Raw genomic sequence first — 26,032 nt, forward strand, 5'->3', positions numbered from 1 at the left:
GATAGGATTAGTTCTCTTGTGAAAAAGAGACACCAGAGAGCTCTCTCCACTCTTTCCTCCATGTAAGAATATGATGGTAAGTCAGCAGTCTGCAATCTAGAAGAGGGCATATCCAGAACTTTACCCTGATGGCACCCTGATCTCAGACATTCACATCCAGAACTGTCAGAAATACATTTCTGCTGTTTATAAATCACCCAGTCTCTGGTACTTTGTTATAGCAGCCTGAACTGACCAACACAATGATCCAGGAAGAAAGTTAGCAGGTACTAGAGATTGTGGTCCAATAAGAAAAATAATTAAGAGTAAGTTTTCACAAGTCAGGTGCTGCTAATGCCAATTTTATACTTAGTTTTATTCATATTGAAATGGTAGCATATAGTACAAAAGTCTTTTTTTATAACTATATCAAAGAATTGAACTGAGAATCTCTGCCATAGTGTCATGTACAAAAGCATTTTTGTTTGTTCTATATAAAGGAGGTGTGAGGCAAAGCATACTAGTGTAAAAAGTCAACTCCCATATGTGAAGTGTGCTCCTTAATAAATACCATGTCATGAACTGTCATATTTTAAGTCTACTTCTAAATTTAACTTTCTGTTACTCTGAATTCAGTGACTCTTTGATCTTTTAAACAATGTAGCCACCTAGCATTTTCTGATTTTCTGTGACCCTCTCTCTGTGTTCTCATAAAAGTAGAATACATACACTTCTTTAAATGAAATTAAATTTTTAGTGAATTAATTTTGATTGGGTTATGCAGTTTTAAGATTATTAAATTACTTGAAATGATTGGGAAGTACTAAATTGTAGTTCATGTATTTCTTCTACAAATACTTGCTTGTCTACTGTTGCAAGATGGGTACAGAGGATAACAAAATGAACGACAGAAACCCTGCTTTTAGAGAGGTCAAAATTATGAGTTTTTAAAAAATAAGAAAAAAAAGACTTATATGGACTCACAGGTCAAGAAAGAGAAATTTACCCAAAATTAATTAAGCTAACTTAATTTTTTAAAGCAAATAATCTCTGTATTGTAAATCCAAATGTATCTTATTCAAAGATCTTAAAATTGGATTCTTCTCATATACCACTCTTACTTCTTATTAGATAAGAATACATTTTAAAGCATATGTATATTATTTTTGCCAGCTCTTATGAGTATACTAACTAGAATACTCCTATGTGGCAGATGGATGAGGCATAAAGCAGAGAATCAAAGAACCCTAAAAGTTTATGATTTCATTGTGAAAACTTACAATTCCCCATATTGAGAAATATAGTCAACATTAGAAGGGAAGTTCACTTTGAAGTTTAAAAAGTCAATTGTGTTATCTTTTTAACTTGAAAATATTCTAGTGAAACTTAAACTCTTACCAAAGAGAAATAAAGAATGATGAAGAACCAGTTTTAAGGAGTTCTATAGAGACCATTATCACTGACCATTATCACTGTGTTCACAAACACAGAAATCCATTTTACATATTTATGTCATATTTTGATGAGTACTGTATTTTTTAAATATTTGAACAGGTACTCCATAGACTTCAATTTAAAGTTTTTCTGGCTTAAAATCTCTTATATTTCCATAGACATACCTGTGTCTATCTTTCCCCTTAATTCCTTGATTCTAGATAGTCCTGATAGGGTAGCTTTAAATTCAGTCCAAAACCATCACACCCAAGTGAACACTGACATCATAGGTTAATTCAGAAGTATATAAATAACATAACTACTATCAAACTTGTCTCTAAAGAAAGAAAAGAACCTAAGGTGGCTCCATTTTCTTCCAAAATATCGGTAAAGAGTAAAAAGATCTTTAAAAAAAATTAATTGACAATCTAATACTACACTGAAAGGGCTATTGTTAAAGGGAAATTGTGGAACCTGGAAGAACAGCCTGGTGAGATTTTTGTTAATACCAGGTGAGGATGAAGGCTTTTAAAGTTCCACTTGAGCTTCCTCAATGAGAAATGCCTACTAAATACAAAGACCGAATTTAAATGGATGCCTGTATTAAGGGGAATGTACCAGCCATTTCAGCCATGTGAATGTATGTGAATCCTCCTCTGTCACTATGACAGCTGGCAGTTTACAGATGACACAATCTATTTCCACTTGGGAAAAAGTTCTGCCTATATTAGAACTTTTCAACACCATTTACAAAGGGTATTAAAATGTACCCTATTAAATAAGTTAACATACCTACCAAAATGCTTTTATATTTCCATGCAGGAAATTAAATCTCCTGGAGTTTGTGACTAAGAATCTCATGCTTCATAAAGTATGTACCATTCCCCATTTCTAAGCATTTCTTATCTTACCCTCTTTCCTCCTTCCCTCAATAGTTAAAGACTAAAAACTTGAAATGCTTTTTATTCTGGTCTTCATCTCGGAAGACTGTTTCTTTGCACTAAGCGGATAGTTAAAAGTTTTCAAATATTTTCTGGTTGGTATGCTGGGTGATTAGTCCATTGAAATGTGTTTCCACCGCCTTCTTTTGTAGTTCTTCATTGCTACGCATCTTTTTTAATGTTTGTCTGAATTGAACTATATTTGCCATCTGCTGTTTCAGGCTCTCAAATGATCTGAAACCTTTGAATTTTGTTAAATCATTCCTCATTATTGCTTTTTTAGTAGTATCTATAAAGTCTATCTTTTTCCCTCCACCCTATTTCCTTATGTCTGTCATTTACATACTCCCTAGTCCCTGAGCAACTAAGACAACAAGCAGTTTCAAAAAGCAAACTCCCCAGTTAAACCATAGCTGATCTATTTTGGAAGAAGCTTTTTCTATCACTTTGTCTCTATTCCAGGCTCTTTCTTTTCTTTTTTTTCTTTTTTTTTTTTTTTGTTTGTTTGTTTCTTTATTCACTTGGAGCTGATACGCAGCCAACTAGTGACATTTTGATCCTCTAAGTTTTTTAGGTCTTTGAATTTTGTTTCAAGTATTGATTTAGAAGTCCTTTTCTCTCACAGTAAGGTTCTACTTTCTAGGTCATCTTCATTGCTTTAGGTTTCCCTAACTTATTTTGTTTTTAAGTCACTTCTATATTTGGTGGAAATGAAGGGTTCAGAAAAAAAAAATGTCATGGGCATGATTCTGATTCTAAACCTTTGGAAACAAGCCAGCAACGTATTTTATTTCTCCCTCACTTTTATTTCAACACACACAAAGATGCAGAGCCTTTTCAGAGCACCTTGGCTTCCTTAGGCCATCACAGGTACAAAGGCATTAGCTGGGAATGCCATGAGGCACCAAAGGGTAACACATGCAGAGATGCCCTAAGTAATAAAATCTGCTTCACCTTTCAGAGACTTTTCTTCTGATCAGTTATTACCCTTCATCCTTTCATTCATTTATTTACGAATCTTTCAGTTATCAACTACTATGTTATAAACTACCCCAAAATTAGTGGCTTAAAAAATAATAATTTGTTATTGCTAACAAGACTAGGTTAGCTGGGCTCACCTGTGCTGTTTTTCTGCTCTAAGATGGAATGGCTGGGGTCACTCATGAAACTGCTTTCCCCAATGAGCTTTTCTGGGGCTGGAATCTCCAAGATAACTCCATTCACCTGTATGCTCAGCTGATTGAAATGTTTAGTAGTAATTAATCTCTCTGTGCCAAGTTAAAGGAATACTTTACATGGTAGCCCAGAGATCCAAGATGGCAAAAGTGGAAACTTCCAACCCTATTAAAATGGCATGGAATCATTTCCTTTCTATACACTAATTGAAGAGGGTCAAAAAGACAGCCAAGATTCAGAAAGAATGGAAAAGAATCTCTCCCTGGATGAGAGGAACAGCATGCATGTCTAGGCTTGGGAGGTATTGTTTACTGACCACAATTTGCATTCCTTCATATATAAAATGCATTGTTTTCCCAGTAAGAACACCAAAGTCTTACCTGATCATGACATAATGATTTGGTTCTGGTTCAACCTGCAAGATCTCGTCATTTAAATTAGACTCAATTGAGAATGCTGCTTATCAGATGCAACTCCATTTAATCTAAACACCTTTAAAATTCAAAATACTAGTTACCTGACCTTTATATAATCAATGTTCACTGCCAAGACAGGAACATAAGTTCAATAAATACTTCTGTTCAAAAAAGGAAGAGGATGGGGATCATAGTCATGAATTCATAGCAATTCCAAAATTATGGTTAGCTAAAAATATGAGAAAAGGAACATGGAAAAAGAAATAGATGAAGTAAAACAAAATACAACATGTTTTCATGTTTCCCAATTTCAATACAAATGGTGAATGTTTCTCCATTTGTCCTCACTTCTGTCCTCTGAGAGTAGTTCTGTGGTCCACTGTTCTCAGCTCTGTTCACTCTTGTTTTAGTCAGCATGTTTAGCTGCTGTGACTAAAAGACTGGACCAGAAAAATTTTAGAGGAGGAAAAGTTTATGTAGCGACTCATGGTTTCAGAGGTCTCTGTCCATAGACAGCCATTTCCATTCCTCAGGCTTAAGTGAGGCTGAACATCATAGCAGAAGAGTAAGGCAGAGGGATGTGGCTTATGTAATGATCAGAAAGCAGAGACTCCACACTCCAGATAAAAAATTTATAGGCAAGTCCCTAATGACCCACCTCCTTCAGAAACAACCTACCCACCTCCACTTACCACTCAGTTAAACCCATCAGGGGATTAATTCACTAATTGGGTTGAGGCTCCCATAATCCAATCTTTCTCCTCTAAAACTTCTTACATTGTCTCATACATGAGCTTTTGGGGGACACTTCACATCCAAACCATAACATTCCATCCTGGCCCCCAAAAGTTCATGACCATATCACAATGCAAAATACATTAAGTTCATTTCCAAGAATTCCTGTCATCTCAACAGTTCCAACATGGCCTCAAAGTTCAGGTCCAAATCTCCCCTGAGACTCGGGACAAGCTCTCTTCCTGAGCTATTATAAAAATCAAAAGCAATTTACAAGTATCCAATATATAAAAGTACAGAGTATAAATCTCCATTCACAAAAATGGGGGGTGTAGAATGAATGGAATAGAACCAAAGCAAGACTGAAATCCAGCTGAGCAAACAAGTCCTATAGCTCCACATCTGGCATCTGGGGCACATGCCAGGGTGATGTTTTGTCCAAAGGGTTTTTGTTGCTCCACCCGGTGGCCTTGTTGGTTACAGCCCAAGTGACCTTTCTGTTCTCTTGTGTCAGCCTGATTCCTGCAGCCTTCCTCAGCAGACATTCCAAAGTACTGGTATCTATTAATCTTGGGGATCTCCACTGCAGCTTCGGCTTCCTCCTCAAATCTCTATAAATCACCCTCTCAGGGACTGCCTGCAGGGACTCCAATCCTGCTGCACTTTGTGTGACTTCTCATACAAATCCTTTGAAATCTTGGTGGAAGCCTCCATGACCCTCTCACTCCAGTTTTCTGCAATCCTGCAGAACCAGCACCACGTGGTTGATGCCAAGTTCTGCCACAATTTCAAGCAATAGCCAAGACTCCAAGGATCCTAGCTACAGTAGCCTCTGAGTGCCTAGGGATCTGAGCATGCTGAAAAAACTTCCTAGCCCCCCTTGTGCAAGAAGTGTACCCCACTGTTCTCTTCTCAAGAGAATTTTTTGAACTTCTGAGATGCCCTCAAGCCATCTTTCTTATTGTCTCTAAGCAAAGTCTTTAGCATTGCTTTACTGGTGGTAATGTCTTTAACAAGTGCAACTCCTTAGTCCCAGTTTTACTCCCTCCTTTCAAGTCCAAGTTTTTCAAATCTGTTTGCTTTGATTTCTGCTCCTGATTATCACACTAAATTTAGCTAAAAGTTGCCAACAATATCCATGCCACTATGGTGCTATGCCGTCTAGAAAATTCTTTTGCCACATTAAGAAGTCCATTGCTTCTAAAATCAGCCTCACAGAAAGTCTCAGGACACTAGCAAAATGCAGACAACTTCTCAGCTAGAGCCTTACATGAATGGCCTATACTCCAAATTCCAAGAGTCCTCCTCTGAAACCTCTTGAGCCCTGTTTTTACTGTTCACAGTCCTATTGGCATTATGGTCTTCTGAGCTCCAACTAGAAGCAGCCATTAAGCTCCACTTAAAACAATCTAAAGCATTTCCAGCTTGCACTGCTAAACACCTCAAATTTGTTCCCCAGAGTTACAAAAAGCTACAAAATCTTCTGAACTACATGGTAAGGTTAGTCATAACAGTGACTTCACTTCTGGTACCAATTTCTGGTTTAGTCAGCTTTTTAGTTTCTGTAACTAAAAGACCCAATCAGAACAATTTTAGAGGAGGTAAAGTGTATTCGGGGCTCACAGTTTCAGAGGTCTCAATCCATAGACAGCTGGCTCAATTCTTCAGGGCTTGAGGTGAAGCTTAACAGCATGGCAAAAAAGTATGTTGGAGTGAGACAGCTGGGTCAAGTGGTGGTTGCATTCAAAGTTTTCTAAGGAATCTCCATACTGCTTTCTAGAGTGGTTGTACCAATCTGCAATCCCACCAGCAATGTTTGAGTGTGCCTTTTCCCCCACATTTTCACCAACACTTATTGTTGCTTGTGTTCTTGATAATTGCCATTCTGATTGGAGTGAGATGAAATCTTAGTTTTGATTTCCATTTCTCTAATTGCTAGAGACATTGAACATTTTTTCATATATTTGTTGATTGTATATATTCTTTTGTGAAGTGTCTGTTCAGTTTCTTGGCCCATTTATTAATCGGGTTGTTTGGTTTATTTGGTGTTAATTTTTTTTTTTTGAGTTTTTATGTATCCTGGAGATATCTGATGTGCATGTGGTAAAGTTTTCTCCCATTCTGTAGGCTTTCTCTCCATATTATTGATTTTTTGCTGAAAAGAAGCTTTTTAGTTTGGATCCATCCCATTTATTTATTCTTGATTTTATTTCTTGTGCTTTAGGAGTTGTATTAAGGAAATCAAGTCCTAAGCTGACATGATGAAGATTTGGGTCTACTTTTTCTTCTTGGTTTATACACAAAGGACTTAAAATCAGCATACTACAGTGACACAGCCACATCAATGTTTATAGCTGCTCAACTCACAATAGCCAAGATGTGAAACAAACCTAAGTGCATTTCAACAGATGAATGAATAAAGAAAATGTAGTGTAAGTACACAATGGAATATTACTCAGCCTTAACGAATGGAATTATGGCATTTCAGGTACATGGATGGAGCTGAAGAATATCATACTAAGCAAAATAAGCCAGCCCCCAAAATCCAAAGGCCAAATGTTTTCTTTGATGCTGATCCATAATGGGGGTAGGGGAAGAATCCAGGAACTTTGGATTGGGCAGAGGGGAATGAGGGGAGGGGAGGAGGTGTGGGAGTGTAAAGAATGGTGGAATGAGGTGGACTTTATTACCTTAAGTGCATGTATAATTGCATGAATGGTGTGACTCTGCATCATGTACGGCCAGAGAAATGAGAAGTTGTGCTCCATTTGTGAACAATGAGTTGAAATGCATTCTGCGGTCATGCATAACCAATTAGAACAGACAACAAAAAAATAAAAGAAGAGGGCAGGGAGAAGAGCATGTTGGAGGGAAGAGGGTCACATGATGATCAGAAAATAGAGAGAGAGACTAAGCTTAGCTCACCAAATACATAACCCAAAGTCACATCCCCAGTGACTCAGCTCTTCTAGCCACACCCTACCCACCTTCGGTTACCACTGGGTTAATTCCTACCAGGGAATTAATTCACTGATTGAGTTAAGGATCTCACAACCCTATCACTTCACCTCTGAACATTCTTTTATTGTTTTATATGGGAAGCCGTTCTCGCACGTGATTTGAGTTACCTTCCTGGCTGGGTGTGAGGTGCTTAGACACACTGTGTCAGAGCCTTCCCCACCCTGCCCCAGGTGTGAGGGCTTGTCCGTGTGGGGGTGTGCCTGACCACTGACCTGAAGGCCAATCACTGACCCTGACCTTGGAATGCTGCCCCCCTCCATCTTCATTCGATGGGATTTTTCCCCTGAATTTTTTGTTCCCCAATAAATGCTCACTCCCTGGCGTGTTTCTCTCTCTTTTGCTGGCCTCTTGTGTAAACCTCGCTACCACCTCAGGTGGCTAGAGGAGGAGCTGGGAGGAGCTGTCTCTGAGCTGGGCATAAAAGGTTAATTGAGAGTCAAATCTCTTTAATTTGAACTCATTAGTTAATTTCCATGTTTCAAACCTCTATTATGAAGCTAGAGTGCTGGTTGTGTGGCTGAGTTTTACACATGAGTTTTTAGGGTACACCTCACATCCAAACCATAACAATTCTCTAGTCTTATTAACTCTAAGATAGCTTTCCTTTTTCTTTAAAATAAATAAATAAATACCCATTTTTCCTCTGAGTAGCTGTTTGAGCTTACTGTCTCTGCCTATAGAAAGTTGAGGCCCAAACACTTCTTTTCAGTCAGAAATGCTTTTGTTCTTTAGATTCAATTGCATGGTGTGCTCTCCAGTAAAATTTTCTTTAAAACTTTGTGAATTTTCTGTAAATATTATTGAAGCTCACTTCTTGCTTCCAAAGCCTCATGTCAGGATTTGTCATGGTAGCACTCTCATTGTTTGGTAAGGGAAGCAGAACCATTATAAACACAGAGATTTATTAAAGGATTCACACTCAATAATGGGAAGAACTGGAGTACTGAAGAGTCAAAGGGAAAGTTTAAGAACTGAAAAATCACCAGTTGGTCAATCTGAATGACCAGACACAGCCAGCTACTGATAGGAGACCATGAAAAGATAGCTACTAACAAAGAAGTTTATTGAAAGCTCTTGCTCCTCTGAATATCCATCTATGCAAAAGGTGATGATATTGTGGTTGTTGATGGTCCACTGAGTCAATACTCAGGAAGAAAAACTAGATTCAAAATGGAAGAGAGAAAGGACAAACCAAGATATACTAATACCTCTGTCACTATCTATCACCACCATTAATTGTGATAATCTGTGGAGAATAATAGCTGCTGCTTCAATTCCACTTTCCAAACTTCACAAAAGTTTCTCTTTCAGAGAAAGATACAGGAAAAAGATTTTAAGAAATAATGCTTCCAATATAAGCAAGTTTATAAAAAGAGCCATCTAGCACAGTCAGAAAGAATAATTATTGTTTCCAAAACTATAGTGATTCCTAAAGGTAATCAAAGCTTTCATGATAAACCAATATGTGAGCAATTTTATATCTTGACATTTCTATGGTTCATAGATATCACTGAGTAATAGCTCAGAGCTCAGATTTTAGTGTAAGATAGTCTGAATCTCAATTCTAAATATTCAACTTTCTAGTAATATGACCTTATGAAAGTTATTTAATCTAAAATTTTCACTTAAATCATCACAATAATAATGGTATTAATGCTGCAAAATCATGTGTCTAAAATAATTAATGCAAGACTGGTACATATTAAGTACTAGACTTTTCTTAGCATCATTATTCTCGATATCATAAGATATATCAATGTTTTTAAACTATATTAGTCTTCTAGGTGTTTAATATCAATTGCCATACTACCTAGAGGCATGAGTGTTTTTCCAAAATATGATCAGATTTTGCTATATTACCTCTTACCTTAGTTAGTGACTCTTGCTTTGTAATCCAATCAGTTCTAGGCTTTGTTCCTGCCTACAATCCAAATCCTCTCCCAGAGGCTATAAAGAACACAGTGCAGTAGTTGGACAGGTAACACAGGTTTGCATGTAAATCTGATGTATGGAGCTTTTTTGGTGGTTTTCTGTAAAGGCAGCATTTATATAGTATACCTGGCTTATAGACCCCTCAATAAAACCTTTAAAAATTTCTAAATTCTGCCTCCCTATTGATAAGGAAACAAGGCCTAAGGTCTTTGAAGCATCAACACAAATGTCTTTTAGAAAAGTCTTTTATGATATAATTCAAGCACAAATCCGACATCAGATACCAATTTCTGCTACAATGATTGTACAGCCTAAATGCTTAATCCTCAGACTTCTAACCTAAGTATTAGCTGACCCCTCTTGCCTCAGTAAAAGACAGGTCTAAAAGGATATCCCAACCCCAGAATTTCCATTAGGCTCTCATAGGCCTTTGTTATGATTGTCTCTCGATTCAACTTTTCTTTCTTCCTAATCTTGCTTCACTCACCCTCTGACAGCTATTTATCTAGAGAATGTTGGTCAGTTAACTTCCTCCACACAGTTCTGTATCTGAAAATCTGTTACCTGGAAAAATCAGCCATGTCAGAGATTCCTTTACAAGATAGAGAGGGATGGAGAGAGGACTGGGGAGTTCATCCAGGACCAAATATGTTAAATTATCTATAAAAATCTCAGAAAAGAGTCAAAACAGAGATATAGGATATAGCATTTACCAAAAAAAAAAAAAGTTTGAAACAATCTTTAGATTAGATTGCTTTACTATACCAATAAATGCTATTAGTAACATATAGATTGAAGATTAGATACATTCTATTACTGTTTATTTTGATGTATGAATATTGCAATTATTTACTTCTTCATTTTGTACAGGATTCACAGCTAGCAGTGGCATGGTATGAAAGAGATACCAACCATAGACATTGGCCTCCATATGGTACTCAGCAGCAATTTCACTGTGACAGAAAATAAGATTTGAAGTGTTTTTAAAGGTAAAACAAACTAAGAGCAAAGAGAGACTGATGATGTAGTGAAACGAACAAAAGTCACTGAGGTATATTTCTCTTTTAGAAAAAGAATACTATTAGTCTCTGAATCATCCACTTAGGCATTCAATTATTATAGGATTTAAACAGCAAACTTATAACAGCATTAAAAGCATAGACAGAATAGATTGAAGGTGCTTCCATTTGAAATGAGGGGCAATACCTTTTTGTCTGTCTAACATCAAGAAAGATGAAGGATGAAAATATTTAGACTACCTAAAAGGGGTATCTGTACCCCTTGATCATTCTTGTTTTATTATTCGTGATGTGCTGAGAAGTGGTATGAGTCAAATATTAGGAATTTGTTGCTGTGAATCACATAGGAATATCCTGAGAAAATCTCAGGCAGAAATACATATTTAAGCAATTTTTTAAAACTAGCATGTTTACATTTTAGAAATGACTCATCATATTCTATTGTGTAAATACATATTTAGACTAGTAAAAGCTATGAATTAAAGCCAAATGTAAGTATTGGAGTTAATCTTTTCTGCCTGCTTTAAGCGCCATTTTGAATGAGTGGGGTGAAATTGGACATTGTGTGTGTATAATGATGAAAAATGGTGGGCTACAATAGGGAATAATTCTTTTGATTTGCAGAGCATAATGGCCTATGAATTATGTTTAAAATTAATGAAAGAGAAGATAGAGAATGATTTGAATCTCATCAGTAGCTATTTTTCTCTTTCTCTGAAACAGCAATGAGCCTTTTTCGAAGGAATTTGAACTTTTGTGTGAAAGTCCCTCTAAGCATCCAAAAGGTCTTAATTTGTGGCTGAACCTTTTTAATGATGGTTTGTTTCACTTGAAAGAACAAACAAATAAGCAGTTGGACTTCCTGAGAGGTTTTCATTGTATAAAGACAGTTTCTTTGTAAACCTAAATAAGTTTTTAACATTTGGGAGATATATACATTACAGCATATCCTCTTGCCATGAAAGATCCTTCTTCCTTCAGCTTCACAAACAGCCATGAAAGAAGTTATTTTTCCACAGAAAGCAACTTGGATTTAAAATGAGAGAAAAGGTGATTGGGAAACATTCCCCCTCCCCTGTGGCATTCACCAATACCACATAAAGAAAAGCAACTTATTCAATACAGTTAAGTCAGATCTAGAACTATTGTTTTATGCCATAAATTTGTTTCATCTTCTACTGGAACATGCATTCATTTTTTGTTCAGAGAAAAAAATTTTTTAAGGAGACAAATATTCCAGTAGTGATGGAATATTATGGTATCAGAGATGCTACTGTGCGGCAAGCAAAATTTCTGCTACAAATTTGAAAAGGGAAAGGTGCATTTCTCAGACACTAGACACTCGGATGCAAATATCCCAAATCCAAGCTTAAGCATCAGGAGATCATCAGTTCCTTCTCAAAAGTACATCCTTCACCTTGGTTCTACAGTTTATAAACAGACTTTTCTGTTTATAATACAGTATGTGGAAGAGTGGAGTTACTCATAAAATCACAGGGACATGAACTTTGAGATTTGATGATAAAACAACTACATACAATTTGGGGGCTGAACAAGAGATTAGTCAATAGGGTGCTTATAAATATCTACCAAATAGCTCTCCAGGAAAAAATAAATAAAGTTGTTAATTTTCATGGTACAAATACTCCCACTATGACCCATTTTCAATTATGAGTATGACATCACTGAATGCAGAATTAGGAAGAGATATGCAATAGTATATTGTCTTGGTCCTTTTAGACGGCTCTAACAAAGCACCACAGGTTGTATGGCTTATAACCAACAAAAAATTGTTTTCACAGTTCTGTATACTAGGAAGTGCTAGATAAAGGTGCCAACATAGTCCATGTCTGGTGATGTCCCATTCCTGCTCATGGAAGGTCTATCCTCTTTCTGTGTCCTCAGAGTACAAAGGCGCACATTAATTCTTGGGGTTCCCTAATCCTACTTTTGAAGGCTCCAGCTCATGACCTAATCACCTTGCACTGTCTCCAATCTAAATATCACAGTGAGGATGGGGTTTTTAAAATTTAGTTTGGCAGGGCCCTTAATATCAACCTATAGCATGTACTAATATACAGTATTTCTACTATGTATACATAGGTATGTACACATAACCTTAATCATGAATCATGGCAAAAAGGAATAAAGTAATTATAAGGTGATGAGCTGTTCACCTTTGGTTTTAAGTATAATTCCTTTAACTGAAAGTTGTATAATTTAATTTTAATAATGACAGTTAAGCAACCAACTTACAAATTTCCTGAAACTTTAAAAATTCGATCTTGTAATCTGCTATAAACCAGATCCAGCAAATCACTAGATTAATGGAAGATATTATTCCTTCAAAGATTTGAAGATACATGATGGAAAGGAGAAGACTTTAGTGTTTTATTCCAGAGGCCACCATGAGAAGATTCAGACCTAAGATGGTAGATTTTTAGATCCATTGTAAGATCAGACTTTTCAACAGTAAATTTGCCAATGTGATTGGCTATTTGGGGCATTGAAATTTCACTGAAATTATCCAAAAAGAGACTTTATACTGAAAAGGTCCAAGAACAGGCTGAATGACCTTAGAGGTTTTATGAAAGGAATTCAGAACTGGAAAGAAGGCTGTATTTGTATATGGCTTTCCAAGTCTAATGTTGAATTATTGTTTTGATTATCTGATGTTTGCTTTTACAGGTTTTTTGATTTGTGATCTCAAATCAACTATTTCAAAATTCATTCTTGAAATTATTTTTACTGAGCCCCAATATACTGTGCTTTGTTAGAGCAGTCTAAAAGGACCAAGACAATATACTAAAACTTTAAATTATTTTTACTGGGTGCAGGACTCTCTAACTACAAATTGAGTAGAACAGTATGCTTCTGAGGGTCTTCACTGATGGCAAAAGCTTCCAAATGTCAGAACTGGCATAGATCCTGTCAGACCAGTGAACCCCACAGGAATGAAAGGAAAGCCGGTAGGAAAATAAACATTTTTTTTTCCCAGAAGTACTCTAAAAAGAACAGAAAGAAGGAACAGGAAAAGCAGGAAAAATAATGTGTCTGCTCTTCCCCAAAGTTGGTTGGTCCTAGACTATCAACTTAAATATGTTTGGTAGGAATAAAGGTGTGAGGTTTACAAGGGGGAGTCATATTTACGAACTTCTTTATTTGCAGACATTTATAAACTAAATGCCCCAAATGGAAAATATTGCCAGAATTCATGGCTCTGTCTACATTTAGACAGAAATTTGAGAGGCATCCATAAATGAAGATCAGCTAAAAATAAAGCTGTCATTGCAGTAATTTGAATATGCATGCACTTTATCTCCAGCTTCTTCGTGACTTCCAGAGTATTTTAGTACCATGTAGACATTCAGTTTTCAAAGTCTTGAGATGATAATATAGAGGATGAGAGAGAGAGAGAGAGAGAGAGAGAGAGAGAGAGAGAGAGAGAGAGAGAGAGAGAGAGAGAGAACAAGAAAATCTGGTTATAGTCAGAAGAAAGAAGAGAAATCACGGAGGATGCTAGGATGGTAACCAACCTCCTAATTGAATAAAGATGTTACAGGCAATTCTGCATGCTTGATGCACTTTGACAACTTTCAAGCAGATGTCAAAGTTTACTTGGTCAAAACAAATAACCAATAAATATATAGTCATGTCCAAACAAATAACTAACAAATACAGATTCATGAGGCTGGTTTACATCTCCCTTTCATCTAGTTTTAGAAACATCAAGTTTTAATTTACAACTCTCAAAGCAAATTTTTATTATCTTGATAAATTAACCACTAGCATTAATACATTGTTACTCAAGCTGTGATAATGATATGGGTAATGAGACTAATGTTTTATACCTTACTTACCAAAGAGCCCTGCAACCATTTCCATCTTAGTACAATAAATGTAACAAAGGAGAGATCATAAATGCCCCTGGGAAATCATTTTTGGACAAAGTAGCCCAGAATTATTTTGAAGTCTAATGTCTTACAAATTTTACTGAAAAAAAACTTGTGAATTCTACTCCATAATAATCCATATCTTTGGAATAAAAATAAAATTAAATATAAAACTTTTTCTCCATTTTTTAAAAATTAGTGACATGATAAGGAAGATGGGCCATGTGTATCCCCAGCTTTATATATGCCCTCGAATCAGACTCTGTATTCCTGGGGTTATTCCTTTCTTGGTTTAAGAAACCAAGATTGAAAAGCCATCTCTTAATCTTGCATATGAACAGTACAGTTTCATGAGTATTTTGGAATTTTTACAAAAAAGAAAAACTTACCAGAAATGATTGTCTACAGTTCATAAGACTGAAAGGGACATCTGAAGGCTACCTGGTCGATCTCTGTCCATTAAGGATAATCCACATTAAATTATCACAGATCGTTCTATAACCTCTGCAGAAGAAGAATTTCATAAACTATCTTGTAAACTAATCCTACTTTAGTATCAGGAAGTTCCTTCTTCAACACAGACAAAATACACCTTAATTGTAGGTGTCTTGAGAGACTTGTAAAAAATAAATTCAGATAATTTAATTTTAAAACAGCCATTTACACTAGAGGCCATCAGTTATATTCTATAAAAGTTGGCAACAATTTTATTGGACTGTCTCTAGAACATACATGGTATTGATGGTGAAATTAAAATGTCAGTTTAATTTTCTCTTGCATTTGAAGCTTGATGTTTCACCTTAAAGAGTCATCTTACTTGACAGCTATAAAGTGAAGAGTTTTATCTTACAAACACCAAGCAATATTTTTAAACAAAAAGTAAATATATGCCATATTAATAAGTTGAATTAGCAGAAAGGTAAAGGTATATCCACTCTAATTGTGGGAAACATTAAAACATTAAACATTAAGAAAACCTGCTGTGTTTGCAAAAGAGTCTAGTTCTGCACTACCAGTGCTGTCTCTTTATTTCTTCATGATCTCGAATATAAGAGGGGCTCAACAAATATTTGAGGAATGAATGAATGAATGAATGAATGATGCATATTCAACTCTGAAGAAAAATTTTCTTCCATGGAGGAAGTAAACCAGGCCAAAAACTGAAAAATAAAATTCATTGATGGCTATACTCAAACACTTAAAAAGGAGAGAAAGACAAAAAGAATTAGCATTGTAAACATTTGTGTTATACTATGTCTGTGCACAAGTACACTACAATGAAGCATACCATGAAAGGGAAAAAAGGCATTAATTCAAGATGTTAACAAAGGACTGGGGATAAAGCTCAGTGGCAGATCAGTTGTCTAGCATGGCCAAAGCCTTGAGTTCAATCCACAGAGCTGACAAACAGAAAAAAATCAAGATGCAGACAATAACTTTAAAATGGGAATAATTAATAAATAATTAATAAATCAGTATTCCTGAGAATATTTTAATTTTTAATATAAAAGAGGCAATAAGATAGTCTAAAATTTTTAATGTACAACAACTAAAATTCAAATCCCAGTATAAGAGCTAAGTAACGATGAAAAACCAAAAGGACATAGCAAAGAAATATAAAAACCTATATTGTAGGAAAGAGTCTCATGAATACAGGTGCACAGCACAGATTTGCTCTTTTGTTTTAGTCTTTGCAACATAAATTGGAATTTACTACATTTTCATTACAGTTGTTTTAATGAAAACGAATCTGTCCTTAATTTTTGAAGACTGGGTTGTGGTCACATATTAATTCTCAATCTTATGCACATTTCCATTTAAATACACGAAATCAGGTATATGACTTCCTATTGTCCTTCTAAAGTAACAGATACATGTACAAAACTTTCATCTAATGAGTTCCATCTTTGTGTTTCACAAATACTCTAGAAAGTTGGTATTACTCTACATACTTTGTAAGTAAGAAAACTGAGACTGAGAAAATTGTAGAGATTATCAAGCAAATAAGAGGGCCTGCAGGATTTGAATCAAAGATTTATTCAGTACTCACGTCCTTTCTCTAATATTCTAATATTTTTCAGGTGTTATTAAACGGAATGCAAAAATAGCATTAAAATTTTCAGAAGCTTCAGTTTAAGCTATGTTAATACAATTGTAGAATATAAAATCCATGCAAGAGGCAAAATAATGTCTGTTTACGCCTTAAATATAAAGCTGAGAAGTATAGCTAGTGTCATCTGAACCTGTAGACACAAATGAAGTTTTTTAAATTACTTTTTATTCACTTATTTTAAAATATTGATATACTAAATAGGAATAGTTTTTTTAAAAAAAAAAAACTGTGGTTTCATGGGTAAAAACAAGAAACAAAGTTTCATATTTAGACTTGACCTTATCCAAAAGTGTGAAAAGTGATAGTATCATATTTAGAAGAATAAGGAAGTTAAACTCTCCTATGACAACTCTAAAAAGAAAGGAATGCGTCATTGAAAGACAAAATCAAGATATTTCAAAAAGCAAGTAAATAAAATAGAAGTCCAAAATAATTGTCTACTTTTACATCTAAATTTTTAACATTTTTTAGTGTTCCACAGAATAAATTTCCAACAAAAGTGCTAATTTGAGATCCAATATATTTAGGAAACACAATCACATAGGACTCCTGGGAAAGATATAAAAAAAGATGTTTTAAAAACTGAGAAGTCTTTCACCATGAAGAAACTTAATTCCTGGTCTAACAATATTTCTGAAATGAATGCAACCTGGAAACTTCTTTTTTTGGTAACATTTCCTAACATTTTTCATAAAAAGTGCTGGAAAATATTAATTAACTTATTTAGTCCTCCAACAAATCCTGTGAACACATGACCTATACCCTACTTTTTGGTGTGTGACTCACAAAGTAAGGATTTGCACTCGGGTCTTCAGACCAAGTCCAGAGATATCTCTTTCACCACTTTGGCTATAGTTCTTTTTATTCCCTTCAGTACCGTCATGCTCCATTTATTTTTAACCCATGTGTCCCATGCTGGAGGAAATTGCTTGTGCTGCCACTTCATGCAGCACTTCAGGATTTTGTTCCAATTTTGAGAGAGAATTCTTGATAACAGAATTGCTGTGTTAAGTATTTGTTTAAAGCTAAAGCAGAAAACCACTCATGAGTAACACAGGCAGTTAAATGGTACCATCTGGAGCAAGAGGCATCTGTAAGTATCCTTATTTAAGAACCAGTTTACAAATAATAACAGACCCCTGGAATTAAGCAGTTATCTCCTTTGTCATGGATAACAGCATTCAAGGGAAATAGTTTGCTTTGTTGCCTTTCAATCCTCAAAAACAGAAATAGCGGGGTATTTTAGCTGTTGCTTTAGAAATATCAAGGTGAGGATCTCTTAAATCAATATTAAGAGCAACAGATAATCCAGTTGGCGTAGTTCTCTTTCCTTGACATGGACAAAGAAGAACATTTCATTTTTAAAGAAGGAAATTAAACTGACCTACATCACAGTTCAAGGAATAAGGAAAAGATGGATTGGGGGCAGGGATTCCTCATAACAGATAAAAATACTATATTAATTAGGCAAAATTCTTCTAGTCATTACTTGTCACAAATTGTTTTCACTTTATATTTTGCTTATCTGAATAGCAATCATCAAAACTGTATTTTGATTAATTTTTACTGTGCATGTTTATTTTATGTGCTCCAGAAATACTTGTAGTATTGATACAGATAAAAACAAAGATAGAGTTTTAGAGGTAGATAGGACAGAGAGTATAATTGAAGATAATGTTTTTCAATTTAAGAATGAGAAGTAACTAGATAGATAGAAAGTCAGGATTCCTCAGTGTTTTCCTGTCTTAAACTGGTAATAATTGCATTACACTCTGAGGTAAAGAGATATTGCTTGTGACCAAGGAGGACCTCAGGGCCACTCCATCCACCCAACAGTTTGCAAGACCATACCCAGGCCTGTGGGGACCTGTATCTCTCAAAGTCGAGAATATTCTTTCTCTCTCATTTGCCCTCTGACAATTCCATCTGTCGTCTATCAGTTGTATAGATCTCATTGAGAGCTGTTTTTTTTCAGTATGAATTTACTTGTGCACCTACCTTTATTTAGCATTGAATACAAGTATTAAAATCATGGATTCTAGGCTCACTTGTAGAACCCATAAACACCTATTAACTAGTATCTGTTTTCCTTCCAAAAGGCTTTCATGTTACAGTCTACTAAAATCTCTCACAAACACTCAAACATACACAAAATTAGTCTGTAACTGTATGAATACACACACACACACACACACACACACACACACACACACACACACACACTGGCCAGTAGTGGTGGTGCGTGCCTGTAATCCCAACAGTTCCAGAGGTTAAGGCGCACCTGGGCAACTTAGTGACCCTATCTCAATATAAAAAAGACTGGGGATGCAGCTCAGTGGTAGAGCACCCCTGCCTTCAATTCTCAGTACTGAAAAAAAAAATTTAAAAAGGAAGATACTAAATTCAACTTCAGTGATTTGTTATAAATTTTTGCATCTATTTTAGTATTTCTAGGTATAATGTAAATCTCATATCCTAGACTTAAATATTTTTCATTGGGTTTTGCAAAAGAGGTATCTCATCTGTGTCTCTGAGAGTTAAAGTGAGCTAATGAAGATGAGAGATGGCATGGAAACTACAAGATAGGCTACAAACATAAGTACTGCAGAGCAAATGTCCAAGCCACTAAGGATAAACTTTATATGTATATGTGTACTGGAAAAACAATATTGATTATTGTTTCTCAGTGTCCTCACCTTCATGGATAAAATGTTCAATTGTCTCCTGGCTTTTTAAGTTAATTTACAATACTTAAGTATAAAAATATTATAATAAAGTTATTTATCTAGATACAAATTTTTATTTAATAGTAGCTGTCTGCTGGCTCTTCTGGAATATTTCCCCAGAAATATTTTCTGTTGTCTATATGGTGTGTGTGTGTGTGTGTCTGTGTGTGTGTGTGTGTGTGTGTGTGTGTGTGTGTGTGTGTGTGAGTATGTCTGAGAGGATGTCGGCCCTACCAATGTACTCTCCATTGGACAACACTTGAGAACAGATGTCAGAATCAAGTCCATTTTCTTCTTGAAGGTTTAGAAGGATGAGCATCCTGTCCTTTTCCACATTCAGTTCCCTTTTTCTTTTGCTCCCTGATTGCTCGGTCCCTTGTAAAACTCCACTTCCTAGGCATATATAATATAAGGGCCCTTTCAAACCCTTCTTTGTTCAAAAATTTTTTTTCTTTCCTATTTACTAAAGATGGTGGTTAGTTTAAGACTAGGTAAAAAGAGATATAGCATCATGTTAGCTATATAAATGCCATGTCTTCTCCTCAGGTTCTGTCCCATCACTAAGATTTTGTGCTTTCTTATGCAAACACAATTTGTAGAGTGAGAAGGAAACAGGAGGAAGAATTAATATGTCAGTCACTGTTCAAAATATGCTGACAAAATAATTTGGGAGATCTAAGTAACTGCAGCTTTGTCCTGTTTCCTCATTGAGTCTCTTGCCTTCCATAGATAACCTCAGGGAATGTGAAGTGCCAATAGTTGCTTTTGGAGCACAAAAATGGTTGGGCTGGGAAGATTTCCCCAAAGCCTAGTTCTATCAAAATACACTTCCTGTTTACTAGTTGTGTTTCAATGATTAGGTGCCACTGGTGACTTTTCCATGATAGTCACAAAATGTGCTTTTCACTTTTTCAGACTGCTCTCCCAATTTTTTCCCATTTGATAGTTCCACCTATCCTTGGGCACCTGGTGTGACTATATCATATATTGTGCTTCTCGTAGCTGACACAAAAACTTTCTATTTTAGTAGCATTTAAGATGTCCTTTGTATGTTATGACACACTTTGGCAATTTAGGCAAAGAAACAGAAAGCATTCACTAATATAGTGTATTTGCAAATAGGTACAATATGCTTGCTTTACATAATGCTACTAGGAATCAAAAGGTTTAATTTACAGAATGAATGACTGCATAATGCAGCCTTTAAATATACAGGAAAAAAAGCCTCTAAAAATGAAAAGCAACTTGGGCACTATTTTTTTCTTTTTTTCATAAATTCCTTAGAAGCTTTCATAAACTCATCTTTTTTTCCCAAAGGTAATTATGTTTAAAAGAAACCTGTAAAGAGCTAAATACTTGATCTGTATATTCTTAAATGAAAACAATTTAAACCTGTTCGTCATGGTGGGGTCAGGGGTAATGGTAAAGGCATGAATATGATTAAGATGTTTGTTAATAGTTGGAAAGATGATGTTAGTGGGGACATTTCCTGATGTTCTTGTAATTTGCTCTGTAGCAAAATTTATATATTAAATTATTCAGTGGTTGATTGTGGGGGTTGTTTAATTTTGATGTGACATTTTTGTTCTCCTACCAACTCAAATCTTGGTATTAAGTTGTAAAATAGAGTTCTAAAATTATAATTCAAAAATAGGCTTCTTTGGAATGACAGTAATATAACCAGTGTCTGAATCATCCGGAAACCATGTCATTTCCACAGAAGACCTGGCATATGCAAATACACACACACACACACACACACACACACACACACACACACAACTGCTTTAAAAATCCTTACATAATTTTGCATGTGGGGAAGGGGTTTCATCAGATCACTTAGTTTCTAAATTATGCCTGATCCCAACACTGCCAAAATCTGGTTTAAGCTGAAATTAAAATTTTATTTGAAAAGCCTGAGTCTTCTCAATTAATGTGAAAATTATGCATTTTTCTAATCTATATGAAGACAATATATTCATGCTAACAAATACTAATCACTTTTATAATACTTAATATGTGCCAGACTCTACCCTGAGCATTTTACATGTAAAAAGCCATTCTAGTACTTGGAGAATGTAATGAAATGTGTTCTACTGTCATTCTTATTTTATAGATGAGGAAACTAAGGCACAGAGAGTGGATTTAAAAATTCAAATTTTGTTGGATTTGGAGACCACACTCTGAACATCATGCTGTACACCTCTCTGTACCTAAGGAGCATATGTTATAGCAGGAAAGTCTTAACAAGCTGAAATATTGAAAATATTCCTGGTTGTCTACACAGTAAGTGAAGGCTAGAGTAAGTTCCAAGGGGGCTGAGATCCTGTCTGTTTTATTCCCTCTGTTGTTTCCTATTATCAAGACCTAGAACAGTACATAAAATACTGTAAGCATTTGTTCCATGATGGTGAATGTAAAATCCCACTGGATAAGCACATTGGAGTGACAGTGTCAGATTTTTACCTATGACCATATTGATTCCATTGGTGATAAAAAAAAAATGAAACTGTCAGTTCATTTTATAAACCTGAATTCCTGGACCAATCAACAAAAAGGAATAGAAAGAGAGCAAAGAAAAATTGCAAAGTGTATGCCTTTGGGGCTGGGATGTGGCTCAAGCGGTAGCGCGCTCGCCTGGCATGCGTGCGGCCCAGGTTCGATCCTCAGCACCACATACAAAGATGTTGTGTCCGCCAAGTACTGAAAAATAAATATTAAAAAATTCTCTCTCTCTCTCTCTCTCTCTCTCTCTCTCTCTCTCTCTCTCTCTCTCTCTCTCTCTCTCCCTCTCTCACTCTCTCTTTAAAAAAAAAAAGTATATGCCTTTGTCCATATATACAGATCACTCTAACTCTAAAATTCTAGAATTCTAGGAGGAATAAAATCAGATCAGTTTCTCTCTCAGTTTGCTCTCTCTTCACCCTTTGATCTTCCCTTGTTGCCAACCCTATGTTTTTGAACTAAATACTACACAACAGCTAGTCTTTCTCTTGTACTGTTGTTATATTCCCAAAAAAGAAAACAACAGAAATTCCAACTGAGTATTCCATTTATTCAGACATACAACAATTATCTATTTTACCTTTTCAAACCTCTTACAACCTCACCCTTAGTTCACAATTAAACTAAACATTACACTGAGCAAATGGTGACAATCAGATAAAGTCATCTTATTTTTGCAGATTTAACAGCCATTGATCCTATGTGTCTGGACTCCTCTGTCTTTTCTCCTACCGAGGCACAGCCTTTCTTGAGATCCAAATTCATCCTTCTTGAACCCTTGATTTCTGTGTCACCAAGACCCTTCCCCTTCAACATACAAACATGCCTTAGTTGTACCAGAAAAAAAAGAAAGAGAGAGAGAGAGAGAGAAGGAGAAAAAAAGAAATGACTTGATCCTTGATCTCTGCTCCTCTTCACAACAAAACTTATTAATTGAATATATCAAAAACTCTCAACTCCTTCACTGCCTGTTTCTAACTCACAACACTAACATGATTAAAACTCTTTAATAACTTGTATTGCACTTAGAAAAAAATCCAAATTGCTTAGCATGACCTATAAAGTTTTGAGGAACTGACCTCTACTTATCTCTCTCATTTGATCACATACCAATTGCACTTACAATCTTTACACACTCACCTTCTGTCTGTCCCTTCAAAAGCCAAATTCTCCCCTGCTGCAGAACTGTCCACTGCTACTGGCTCTGTCTGGAATACTTGAATCTTAGAATGCCAAGTAGCTTGGGTCTCCTCATGTAGGTCGCATCAAATGTAATCTCCCCAAAAAGGCTTTGCTGACTTCTTTATAAAGAGACCCACTCTTAGTTCTCTGAAACTGTCTAACAAGTTAACCCCAAACATAGTTATTTAGAATATCAATCATCATGTATTTTCTTTCATCACATCTGTCAGGAATTCAGGAAAGGCTTGGGTGGGCGTTTTAGTTGGGATATCTCATTCAGATGTCAGCTGGAGCTGCAGTTCTCCAAAAGTCTGATTGCCTCCTGTGCTCTACTTCTAAGGTAGCTTGCCTACATGGCCAGCAAGTTGAAATGAGCATATTTCTTTCCAGATGGAACTCTCCAAAAGACTATGTAGCTTTACCTCATAAAGGTTGTTCTCTCAACCTGCACAAACAATCCAAAAGATCAAGGCAGACATTTAGTTTTTTGTGACGTAGTTTCAGAAGTCACATGCATATTCTATTGATTTTATCAACCAGCCATTATTGAAAGTAGGACAAGTATACAGAAAGAAGTGAATACTAGGAGGTCAGGTCACTCTAAATTTTGGCCATCACAAACCCCAATCTCAAAACCAACCTCTCTTTATCGTGTGTGTGTGTGTGTGTGTGTGTGTTTAATTTTTTCTTAAACTTACACTTCAAAATTTGTTTATGTGTTTATTTGTCTTTGCATTTACAGTCTTCTCACTCAGAATGTAATGCAAACATGTTTAATAAATTAATTATTTTAAGAAGCACCAGTCATGTACTTAATACTTTACTATGCATTGAGATAACATGTTGAATAAAACAGGTCTGTATTCAAGGAGATCATAGTAAAATAGAAGACAAAGGTAAGTAAAGAAGAAAAATCACAATATAAAAATTGCTAGGGAAAAGCTCTGTTATTTAGTACAGAAAAGAAGTGTCATGGAAAGGAGAACGTATAGATGGGGAAGGCTCCTGGGAAAAGGAAATGCATTTACAAAGGTACAGGAGCAATAACCAGGAAGAACAGCCAGTAATTGGATCCTCTGAAGCATGGGGCACATATGGAGGGAATTGTCAAGAAATAAGCCTAGAAGGATAGGCTAGGAGAAGATTTCAAATGAGTTTATGTACCATGCCAACAACATGATCACTGTGGCTAGATTGCAGAGGACAGATTAAATGAATAGCAACCTTGCAAGAGGAACACCAGTAAGGAGGCTGTCTTAGGATAATGCTAGGTGTTATAACAGATAATCCTAGAGCTCATTGCTTCATCACAAAAGAATGCTGTTTTGTCTTTTTTTTTCATATAAAATCCAAAATAGGTATTACTTACTGGTGGATGGAACTTCATGATTACTCTAGGATTCAAGAGTAGGCTGCATTTCCAAGTCTCCATTTGGTTTTGCTTTGTTACATTTTGTTTATTTTTCTTTTATTCAAATCTTGTCCATCTGTATTCCATTATGAATAAGGATTCTTTGGTAGTCTAGTAAATTCAGCAATGTGGCAGAACACAATAGTGTATTTTGATTGACACTTATTTCAATTCTTAGCATGGAAAGACTAAGAGAATAAGAAACTAGCATTTCCCAGATTCTCTTGCAGCTAAGATTTAAGATACGATTTCGGTTTCTCCATCCAGGCATACATAGCACACATTTCTAATTTAGAACTGAGTTACATGGAAAATATAAGATCCATATTAATGACATATCATATTTTTGATATGTTCCTGCAGAAATGGCTATTCTGGAGGTAGTTACAGGAGCAGCCTCCCGATTCAACACATTTCTGATCATAGCAAAAGCAACAACTCCTTGGCTCCTCCATGTCCATATTATGCTTTGGGGCATTCAATTTTGTGTTCAGTTCTTCTAATGATTTATGAGTTACCATTATCTTTTAATAAATCACTTTCTGCTTTCATTAGCAAGAGTGGATTTTGTTATCTGTAACTGAAAACTCTAACCATTATGAGTTACATTAGCTGTATCAGCCAAAATAACACCTAAGCAGTCAGGTAAACTATTGCATGTGCAAATACCTTATAAATAAATATATATATATTAATATCTGTGAAGAGCAGTGCCTATAGTACTCCTCTTCCCCTTCATTCTGTCTGTTTTTTGATTTAGGATTTCTCAACTAATGTTTCTTGTGACTCTCCTATCACCAGTTTCCTTCACCAACTTACTCAATAACAGAGTCAACTTTAGCAAGGAAGACCATGATTAACAACTATGCCCACCCATATTTTAGTGCACAGATCCCCTATTTTAGTGCACAGATCTTACCAGAAAAGATGTTAATCCCAAATTCAGACTTTTTCTACCTCTCCACCCACTTTTTTTTTTCCTTTACCTCAGAGTACTACTAGATCTTTGCCTCATTTGTAATAAAATTTCCAGGAAAGTCTCAGTTAAGTTTCATTCTGAAATATGCAATCATCTAACTTCAGTACCCACAAAGCCATCATTAGCATTCACCTGTTCATAGATAAAGCTAAATAGCAAAAAAAATAATATTTACCTAATATTTAAGAATATTTAAGAATATTATTAAATATTTAATAATACCTAATATTTAGGTGTCTATGTATTCTCAGGAAGGGAGCAAGAATAAAGTATTAATACCAAGGCAAGAAAATTGTTTTACCCAATTTTAAGTTAGTATATTCTTGTCATTATTAGCCATTATGGGGCCTAGAGGAATCTTAAAAGTCCCTTGTGTTTGTTTATCCACATGATATGTATGAGACTATGCAAAAGAGTAAAACAGTAACACCTGACCCACTGTTTCCTGTAATGACAGTTTGAAGTGCCGCATGAAAGGCCATGGCCTCCTTGTTTCTGCCCAGTGGGGTAGCTGTTTTCAATTTGGGTTCTCTCCACCAAAGAGACCTTAAAACACTGCTCTCATAGCCA

At 35.6% G+C, this 26,032-nt stretch overlaps 1 long non-coding RNA gene across 1 annotated transcript in view; it reads right to left on the reverse strand.

Moving 5' to 3' along the window:
* LOC144376457 (uncharacterized) overlaps window positions 1-23,212 on the reverse strand; it is a 73,747-nt gene extending 50,535 nt beyond the window's left edge. The window contains exon 1 of the long non-coding RNA XR_013436960.1: window positions 23,031-23,212. This is a non-coding gene — a long non-coding RNA (uncharacterized LOC144376457). The remainder of the gene's footprint in view (window positions 1-23,030) is intronic.
* Window positions 23,213-26,032: the final 2,820 nt, after the last annotated feature.

Source organism: Ictidomys tridecemlineatus, chromosome 3 (assembly GCF_052094955.1).
Source record: "Ictidomys tridecemlineatus isolate mIctTri1 chromosome 3, mIctTri1.hap1, whole genome shotgun sequence".
Taxonomy (NCBI): domain Eukaryota; kingdom Metazoa; phylum Chordata; class Mammalia; order Rodentia; family Sciuridae; genus Ictidomys; species Ictidomys tridecemlineatus.